The 10,923-nt window shown below is 36.7% G+C and overlaps 1 long non-coding RNA gene across 1 annotated transcript; it reads left to right on the top strand.

Annotated features, from left to right (window-relative positions):
- Positions 1-4,779: 4,779 nt before the first annotated feature.
- LOC145166878 (uncharacterized) lies at positions 4,780-10,510 on the top strand. The gene is made up of 6 exons (XR_013740765.1): positions 4,780-5,123; positions 5,184-5,315; positions 6,431-6,499; positions 7,179-8,150; positions 8,233-8,330; positions 10,341-10,510. It is a non-coding gene; the product is annotated as an uncharacterized LOC145166878 (long non-coding RNA).
- The last annotated feature ends 413 nt before the right edge of the window (positions 10,511-10,923 follow it).

The following is a 10,923-nucleotide window of genomic DNA, read 5'->3' as shown; positions in this document are numbered from 1 at the left end:
CAAAAGGCTCCAGTAGTCCTTGGGGTGGCCGCAAACCCATTCAACACCACCATCATTTTCCAGTCAGACTCAGAAACTGAGTCTGATTCACAACATCGTGGAGACTCCCCCCCAGTTCACTCCCAAGGGGATGATACTGGTGCACGCCCTAAGGTCTCCAGGGCTTCCCGACTGCATTTCTTTTCACCCGAGGAGTTGAGCTCCATCCTTTTGAACGTCACCCATACACTACAAACACCTTCCCACCCGCAGGGCACTTCTTCCGCCCATGCCAGAACTGAGCCGAGGCCACACTTGACCACGGGTCAAGGAGACCGAGGAAGCTCAGGAAATCCTACTCTGCTTACATCCTTTACAGGTGGTTTAGGCACGGTGAGCACAAATGTGCTAGGATCTGTGGACCCGAAGGACACTTCGGTGCGTTTTTCAGGATTTGACGGAGAAGATTCAAATGATTCTTGGTTACGGTACACACCAGTAACCGAGTCAGATAAAAAGAAATATGCTGCATTCAGAAGGGCATTCCAAGCCCGCAAGGAACAACAGATCAAGCAGCAGCAGCAAAAGGAGCAGGAAATCCAGCTCGTGGCTAAGTATTGGGCAAATGTCATCAGCAATGCCAGTATCGTAGCCACCATTCAAAAGGTTCAAGCTTGGATGGATGAGATGGCTGAAACAATTTTAAAAGCTCACGCTTCAGGTGCAGCCACAGGTACCTCCAACGTCCCTCCTACTCTAACTCCCAATCCAATTCCCACTCCAACAGTCCGTGAATCCCAAGACGAAGGTACTGTAGTCGAAGTCAGTTCTGCACCCACCTTTGGTCTTGATGATGAAGATATCCAAGAGGTCAACAAGCCCAGCCCCTCAGATGATGACTTAATGATGTTTGATGAGGAAGAGGAGTCCAGCGGTTCCCACCATTCAACTTCTAAGCCTAAAGAAAAGAAGAAAAAGAAGAAGAATGCGGTCTCCAGAAAAGAGTTTCTAAGCCTACAAGCCAAAGTTGATCAGATTTTGGATGCGGTCAAGCCCACTCAACTGCAACCTGAAGATACTCCAGGACCGCAGTCCCTGATCGAACGTATTGAACGTCTGGAAACAAGGGAACGCATGGCTGCTGAAAGAATCTCTCTCAAAGTAGAGATGGGAATCCGGTCCCTTGACAACAACCGTAAGGCGGACCACAAGGAATTTATGGCTGCAGCAGAACGCCTCATCTCTGAGGTGACCGCAATCAAAACGGATCTCCAAGCGGCCATCGCGGATCAAGCCTCTCAGTCTAAGAAATTGATAGATGAGACTCATACTGCTTATGAGTCCATTATCTATGTTCTTCAAGCCACAATTAACAGACTGCAGAAATCCCTGTCCTCCAACTTCCATGGTCCAGAGATCCTCCAGCTCATAAAGGAAATCCACAAGCTGCTCTTCAGCTCCTCCACACCTAACAATCAACAATTGGCAGAAGCTCTAAAAGCTCAATTCCAAGAAGTCTATGCCAAGGTTGATGGACTTAAGCAATGGCTTGAGGAAGCTCCTCCGTTGCATCCCTCAAGAGGGGGAAGTAAAGAAGAAGAAGAAGAGGAAGTCCATCACTCTGAATCCATTTCTCAACATCAGAGTCCCCCCATCACCACAGAAAAAATTCCCACACCGCAGCCTTCACCGCAACCATCTCAACATACTCCATCTCGTCACACTTCACCTCCAAAGGATACTCCCAAAAAGCCTGAGACTCCTCCGCACTTCAAGAACTTGGCTGAAAACATGTCTTCTCCAAGCACCACAGACTCCCCTGCCACCGCCCAAAGGATCAATTCTTGGATCAATCCTCACTGCAGGTTGCTGGATGAAGACTATCGACCCCACCTTACCTACGTTGAACCTCCCTCGGACGGCTACTGGGATGTACCAATTTCTCCAAATGCCAAGTACTTCACAGTATTTGAGCAATTCGACCGCAGCCTTCCTGACCACAAGAGACTGCCAATGGAGTTTGAGACACTTAGTCTTTTTCACGCTAAACATGCCTCCTCCATTGAGAACATATGGTCTAACGACAGACCATCCGCAGTCAAGAACTACAAAGTCCGGAAATTTATGAAGGCTGAATACATCCAGTACACCCTTACAAGAAGGGAACATGACTACGTCCGCAGCCAGGCAGATTTTCCTTTCATGAATCCCGAAGAAATCTTCCTCATTGCCAATGTGTTTCAAAACAAATCAGAAAAGCACCCCAAAATGAAAATTGCGCTTGAAAAGGCCAATACTTTTCTGAAGGAAACTGTCTGCGATTTTGCCAAGATAGATGCGAATATCTACCCCACCATCCTCAAGAAGTTTGATCTCCTACCTCTTGAACCTGTGCCAATGCCTACTGAAGGCTTTCAAGAAAGATCTCTAGGCGCAACAAACTTTCCTGAACTTGGAGTTATATTCAAAAGGAAGACCGACAATGTCAAATACTTCATTCCTATGACTGCCATGCATCGCCTCACCAGAAAACAACTTGACATCTGCCGAACCGCAGTCGAAAGATCGAAGCACACCACTGCAGAAGTCAAGTTCGAGATCTCAAGAAGAATCACCTGGCTGGAAAACATCAGGAAGTTTTGGTGGATTCTGATCAAGTTTCTCAAACTTGATAGCTGAACCGAAGTTAAAGAGGTCACTTAGGGGGAAATTGTTGAATCATGAAAGTGACCCTTTTGAACTTTGCTACCGCAGCCACTTCAGCACCCGTAGTCAGTCTTTTCATCAGCAACCGCAACCGCAACCGGACTCTTGCTACCGCAGTCAACTTAGCTAGATTACTTTACTTGTCTTTTTTGTAATACACTCTATTGTCCAGTATGCCTTGCACGGCTGCTTATAGAGATGTAATCTAGTGTAGTTCTAAGTCTCTATAAATAGAGACTTATTCTCTTGTATTCTATACCGATAACTTATGCATTCTATCTGAATATACATTCTGAAGTTATCTCTCTATCTTTCTTCACTCATCGCTTCTTACTTAAATCTTATCATAATTCTGCTGATCATAATCTCTCTTCGGAGCAAGTCATCTTTGACTTAATCACTAAGCTTGATCTTCCTTATTAACTTGGAGTGAATGCATTCCTTGTTATGAATCAGCTTAAGTTTATTCTTGATATAACAATTGCTGTCATTTCTATTTCTTTACTTTTCCGCAACTAACTCTCTAACCATCTAACTATATTATTATTGAGCTTTTAGATCCTTTGAGATTAACTATTCCGCAATATACTTGTTCTAACTTTTGTTCAAGTGTGTCTCCAAGTTTTTCTCTCAACAGTGTTGAAGAGTTGTCTTGTTTGTTGTGGAGTTTTGCTCCATTGGAAACAATCCCTCATAGAAGTGTTGAATGAGGAGTTGTTCCAGAATTTGATGTTGTGGAAAACTATAGCACAAGTTGTTGAATCTCTCCCAATAATCATGAAAAGTCTCATTTTGACCTTGGCGGATTCCACAAATCTCATTCCTAAGACTTGAGACTCTTGAAGCGGGATATAACTTGTCAAGAAAATCTCTTGCCATATTGGTCCATGAGTTGATTGTCCCCGGTGGAAGATAGAATAACCAATCCTTTGCTCTATCGGCCAATGAAAAGGGGAATGCCCTTAATTTGATTTGGTTATTGGTTGACCCTTGTGGCTTCATACTAGTGCAAATAATATGGAACATATTCAAGTGCTTATGAGGGTCTTCATTCTCCAATCCATGAAAAGTTGGGAAGTGATGGACTAAACTTGACTTCAATTCTGAACCTCCTTCCAAAATGGGGTAATTGATACCGGTTGGAGTTTGTGTAACATCGGTTTCCATCATTTGCCTCAAGGTTCGTTCTGGAGCTTCTCCTCTGCCCCCCCCCCCCATTGCAATTGGTTCTATGATAGGTAGATTTTGTTGTAGGGGTGGTGTTTCGGGAATTTCTTGGCGAGGATTGAGGCTAGAATCGGGTTCAGTGTCACTAGAGGAAGCGGTTTCAACCTCTGGGACCCTGTCACAACTGGCATTTTTGCCAGGAAATTTTGCGATAATGTAAACGTCATCTATGATGATAATTGTAACTCTAACTTGATATCATACACTATGTTCATTCTATGACCACAAACTTAGTCAAGATTTACAATTGAAATTCAAAACTCTATGCAAAACATTTCAGAAAGTGAATTGGGGAGTTGAAAACCCTAGAGATCCAGGTTCAAGTTCATTATGGACTAGGATTTCCTTATTGGGCCTAATGGACCAATAAGCATTCAATTCAACTATATTGGGCTTAGAAACCCTATTTGAATTCTAAATGGACCCAGTTCATAAATCTATAACATTTTGGATCATTTGGGCCTTAAATGATTTCCATTTACCCTAATGGATTTTTATTGGGCCGTAAACCACTCTAAGGGCCCAATGGGCCGAAAAATAATTTTTGGCCTCATGATTTCGAACAAAGGCAAGGAATGACCCAAGATAACCCATTCCTTCCTCCTAGCCCAATTGATCGGCCCATATATATATATATATATATATATATATATATATATATATATATATATATATATATATATAGAGAGAGAGAGAGAGAGAGGAAGGATCATTTGAGAACTCATAGTTTCCTAAGAACCTGAGAACCAAAAATGGAACGTCGGATCAAAAAAAAGGATGGCCAAGATGTATTGTGGCATTTTTGTAAATAAGTGGAAAAATAAAGGGATGGGGTATCAAAACTAAATGGCATTAGGGGCATTTTAGGGTTATAAAAATTCTCTCTTTCTCTCCACCGTATCTCTTCTCTTCCAGCGATCGTCTCCCTCGTCCCTCAATCGACGTCCTCTACCTCCATCGACGATCAACATCTGCTACCAATCAACATTCCTTAATATCTAGATCATCGACACCGAATTTACGAACCAATAGATCGACATCATTTGTGTTCATCTTCATTGTGATAGTCGAAGCCCTAAATCGCCAGATTCATCATCATCGATTAATCAAATCGAATTTTTCTTACTCCCTCAGTTAGACTGCGATTATCTCAGTTAAGGCCATGATGATGTACTCCGAAAACTATTATTCGATTGTTCATCTCAATACAGGTAGTAAACTCATCTTCTTTATGATTCAATATAAGACTGAAAAAATTACGCCATTTTCAGCGGATAAAAGATGAGCAAGAATGGAATTAGAAGGTCTGTACTTCAGCAACAGTTCCAATTTGGAGCACTTGTGTTGGTGTTTCTCTCTATCTGTACTCTTTCCTTCTCAGAGATCATCTTCTGTTATCAAAGGTAAAGTTGAAACCTCCCATGGAATGATGTCTGTCAATGAATTATGTCTTAAGTTCAATGTAATTAACTTCATACAGTGACCAATATCCCAAGGAATGCTACCACTCAACTCATTCTCTGCTATTTCTATCTTATAGAAGTTATAACAGCCTTGAAACTTGGGGAATTCCCTTGTAAGCTTACTTGAACTCGCTAAAAATATCTGTAAACTACGAGCACTCCAGATATTTTCCGGCAAACCACTATCAAATGAATTTCCTGAAAGGTTTAGATACTCTAGTTTAGCTGCTTCGGCTAAATCTGCTGGAATTGGTCCTGTGTGAAACTGTTTTCACTCATCTCCATGAACATGTCGTGTAAATATGTTTAGGATTTCCAGCAACAAATAGGGATTTTATGAAGGATAACATATGTAAACTAAATCAATGTCAATTTGGGATTCAACTTGTTTCGTAAGTCAAATTGTTGTTTTTTTTGCACTATTGGATGATTGTTTTGTGATATCTGTACACTGCATAAGCTTCTACTGAAAAATGTAAATGAAGAATGAGTTGGTAATTCAGAAATTTAGTTAGCTTATTCATGATTTGTTTCATGATTTGGTTACATTTTAGGGGTTTTAGTCATAGTCAAGCACGTTTTCTCCTTTATCTTAGGGGCCATGCATGCTATAAATGTTTTTGGCATGACAGGGGGAATGAAATTCAACACAATTGTTGATACTCTAACTCAAGGTAAGCCTCAATCAATGCTTGTTGTAGTGTTCAGTGGTCACCATACTCTTGAATTATGAAGCAATGTTATGAAAATCTATGGAAGGATTTTAGGGTTTAGGATTAACATTCCTATAAAGTAATAACCTCTTTCTTCGAGTTTATGAAGCAAGATTTCTAGGACTTTGATTTGCTTTAGTGAGTCTTTGCTAGATTCAATTAATATCTACACACTATAATATATTTATATGTTCAATAATTATGTCAGATAGTAATTTTATAGATATTTTTGATGTTAAATAATTATGTCAGATAGTAATTTTATAAATATTTTTTATGTTAAATTTGTGCACCATGAATAAATTATTCATGTAAGTATCATTTGTCTTTGTGGATGTGTAGGTGGATCTTATGTTGTTAGTTCCTTATATTGAAGGACCAAACAAGAAGCCATATATGGCTATAATCAAGGTATTTCGGTTTGGTCTACTTTTTCTAAATCAAAACTTGTCTGGATACTTGATGTCTTGATCCATAAATTACATATTATTCACATGTAATTCACATATGAATTACATGTAATTTACATATGAATTACATGTGATTCACATGTAAATCACATTTAATTCACATATGAATTACATGTGATTCACATGTAAATCACATATGAATTACATCTGATTCACATGTAATTCACAAATGAATTACATGTGATTCACATGTAATTCACATATGAAGTGCGTGTGATTCACATGTAAATCACATATGAATTACATGTGATTCACATGTAAATGACATGTGATTCATATGTAATTCACATATGAATTACATATGATTCACATGTAAATCACATGTAATTCACATATGAATTACATGTGATTCACATGTAAATCACATATGAATCACACGTATTCACATATGAATAACATATTATTCACATGTAAATCACATGTTATTCACAAATGAATCACATGTGATTCACATTGAATTACATGTGATTCACATGTAAATCACATGTGATTCACTTGTAAATCACATATGAATTACATATGATTCACATGTAATTCACAGATGAATTACATGTGATTCACATTTAATCACATATGTATTTTTGTGTGTTTTTGCATCAATCAATTTTTTTTTCTTGTAGATATGGAAAAATTATGGTGAATATTGAAGTGGTGAAAAATGATAAATTGAATAAAATATGGAAATATTGACACGAAAACAAGAAAACGCTTTGAAATTTTCTAGCATTATTTTTTTGTCTTTTATATTTTATTTTGTATCGAATAAAATATTTATTCTATTGTGCTTATAGATTAGTAACTAAAATGAGTTTTCTTATGATTTCCTTACAAATATTATAGTATATGAAATATCCATATTTTCATTTGTAAAAATATGCATATATGTACCTAAAATGTTGATTTTTTTTGTTAAAAAATTGTAGTATTTTTTAAATATTCCAGTTTTTTTTTTAATTTTATTGATTTTTACATGCTTTTAAAAAAACTGCAGTTTTAAAAAAAATTAAAATTTTTTTTTCAAAAATTCATGTTTCTATAAAATAATTAAAAAATCAGCACTTTTTAAAAAAAAATGAAAAATACTATTTTTTTTTTTAATCCGAAAATTTGATTTATTATATAACTTTTTAGACATTTCTATTAATATTTCCAATAACACAAAAAATTAAACATTAAATGAGATTGGTAAGATTACGATAATGTGCTTAATGAATTAGTTTTGATCTAACGCTCCACTTTTAGTTCTCGGGTTCTCGGGAAACTATGAGTTCTCAACCGATCTCACCCCTATATATATATATATATATATATATATATATATATATATATATATATATATATATACAAGTAAAAAAAAAAAAAAAGAGGGATAAATTGTGCACTTGCCACCTCACTTTTGCATGGTGGGTTTACATGCACCTATCACTTCAACCCTCTCTCATTCTCTCTTCTTCTACCCTTGGCCGAAGATCACAACATCCCCATCATCTTCATTTTCTCTCAAAAACTCTCCAAAAACTCCTCTTTACTCCTCAAATTTTTGTGGATTGTGTGGGTGTATCCAAGAATTCTTCCACAAAGATCACTTCTAGGTAAGTTGCTAACACATTCAAATGATTTGTCTCCATTTCATGCAAGAGTTCTCATCTATAAACACTCTATTTCATGATCTAGCTTCCTAGAACTTCTTAAGTTCGAAATCCACTCAAGAAAGCTTGCTAGGGCCGAAAACTCACTCACATCTTCTTCAAAACCGAGAACAACAAGCAAAGGTGAGTTCATACCCCCTTGTTTTTGGTGTTCACTAGTTTTTGGGGGAGAATACAAGTGTTTATGTGTAGATCTATGTATATATGCATGTTATGTGTGATTTTCTTGGGTTGTGTTTTGATTGTGTGATAAAACTCGATGGATATATAAAACTTCAACAAGAATAGGTGAGATTCATAAACTAAAACACTCTAGTCATCATACTACAAAGTTAAAAGTGTTATACATGCCTAAGTTGTGAAAAACAAAACACAAATCTTGTATGAGGATCATTTTTGGCAAATAAACAAAATATTGGGACAAAAGTGACACCTACGGTTTTATAGATACCAAAAGGGTCATATTAGCTTAAAAATGAGTTTTTATAACAATCATATTTTCCAAAGGGCCAAAAGTGTAAAATTTGGCATTATGGGCCTTAATGTGGGCCTTACGGCTTTTTGGGCCCAAATTGCAAAATTAACAAATTTTATGGATCAAAATGTTATGAAATAAAAACTCGAGCCAAAATGAAAACCCACGAGATTAGGGGCTGAAAATGACATTTATTTCAAGATTTGGACCAAACATGTTAATTTTATAAAAATTGGGCCGAAAATGTCATTTTATTCAAATAAGGGCTGAAATTGTAATTTTCTGCAAAAATGGACTGAAAATGACATTACATGTATTTTTGGGCCAAACCCGTCAATTACTAAACATTTGGGGCGAAAATATAAATTTATGGACTAAAATGTTATTTTTAATTTAAAATAGACCAAAATGACATTTTATGTAAAAATAAGCCTTTAAATGTTCAAATTAGTTCTTAAGGGACCTAAAGTGTAATTTTTAATAAATACGGGTTCAAATTATAGAATTTTGACGTATCAAACTAAAAATATCATTATAACAAAACATTAGACTTTTTATAACGCTATGGATAAATAATTCGACTAAACGAAATATACTATAGCAAATAAACGAAATACAACAATGGTGCGATTATTGGGCCTAGTATTTGCTATACATGTTTGTTGGGCCTTCGTGATCCATTTACATGTTTATTGGGCCCAATATATTCATCACATGTATATTGGGCCTCAGTGACTCAATTACATGCTTAATGGGCCTAAATTAGCATTTACATGTTATTGGGCCTTAGTGGTCCATTTACATGCTAATTTAGCCTGGAATAATTCATCATGTGCTTAATCGGCTTAAATGTGTCCATGGCATACATAACAAGCTTGGAAATAACTTACATGTCTAATGGGTCATAGTTGTCTTTTCTTCATGTTTGTTGGGCCTTATCTTTTCATTTCATACATCATCTAGTGCTTTGAACTTTTAAATACATATAACGTTATACAAATTCATGTGGAAACAATTGGGATCTAGTGAGACGTGTCGGTTGACATCACTGAGTGTATGGTCGTAGCATGTAGTTATAATCAGAGTCTCCTGGAGGGAGAGCGAGAGTTTGTATATAGATCTATAAGGGGGTGACTCCCCCACACCTGAGTTGTTCGCTACAGTTAGACTAGGCCAGTCTAGGGTGACAAAACATGGATCGAAAATCCGGCGTTTGGAAAAACGCCAAGACAGGCAAATCAGTCACTATCATGTATGGTTATAACGACTCATATAGAGATCCCTTCCCATCACGACATTACGGAAATTAAAAACTCGTAAGTCATATTGATACAAAACAAATCATACGACAGTGCAAAGACCGTAACATTTTTATAAATCAGAAAATATCGGATTTTCTGGGGAAATACTATTATTCAAATACCACTTACTTACAACAGAAAGAATACAAAGAAATTTGAACTGCATTCCTACATGTTACTACTATGAAATTCACACATGCATTTATACTCGATTTTCACATCATTTTTCAGACTTTTTACAGAAAATATCGGATTTTCTGGGTTTTACAAACAATACAAAGACTTTCATTCAAACATGTTTATGAACTCACCAACATTATATATGTTGATCGTTTTCAAAATAACTTGTTTTCTCAGGTAACCGTTAATCAGAAGGACTTTCAAGTGTGTATGGAATTATTTTGTGTAATATCACTCATCGTACTATTAATATTTTGGAATTATGTAACCTAAGACAATGTACTTGATGTGAACAATACCAGTTGTAATATGTAATGTTTGGTGATGAATGTGTTATGTTTCATGTATATTCATTGTGATGATATTTCAATTGATAGTCACACGAGCCCTCGGACGTTTCCGCCGTCTGGTTCGGGGGTGTGACAGACCCCGTGAGGGTTGGAAATTTGACCACGTTCTATTCGCTTTTCCTTCGCCAAACGCCTTGCTTTTTTTTAATTTCCGGATTATAAATCAAGTCACCTGCACGTTGAGATCTGGGCATAGAGAAACAAATTGATTAAAAATAAACCACTCCCCAGCAATGGCGCCAAAATTTGGTGGTTGTCGAGGCCAAAAAAATTAATAACCTTATATCTTTTACAGTAAAATAGTGTATAGTGGTAAAGGAGTCGAATCTGCGGAGATTGGTTCAATTTAATAACTCTATGAAAAATCTCTTTGTAAAAATACTTGTAAGATGACAATAAATTAAAAATGG

Source organism: Lactuca virosa, chromosome 3 (genome assembly GCF_052849685.1).
Source record: "Lactuca virosa cultivar CGN04683 chromosome 3, Lactuca_virosa_CGN04683_v6, whole genome shotgun sequence".
NCBI lineage: Eukaryota > Viridiplantae > Streptophyta > Magnoliopsida > Asterales > Asteraceae > Lactuca > Lactuca virosa.
The sequence above is the reverse complement of the archived record's forward strand: the minus strand, read 5'-3'. Positions and strand labels throughout refer to the sequence as shown.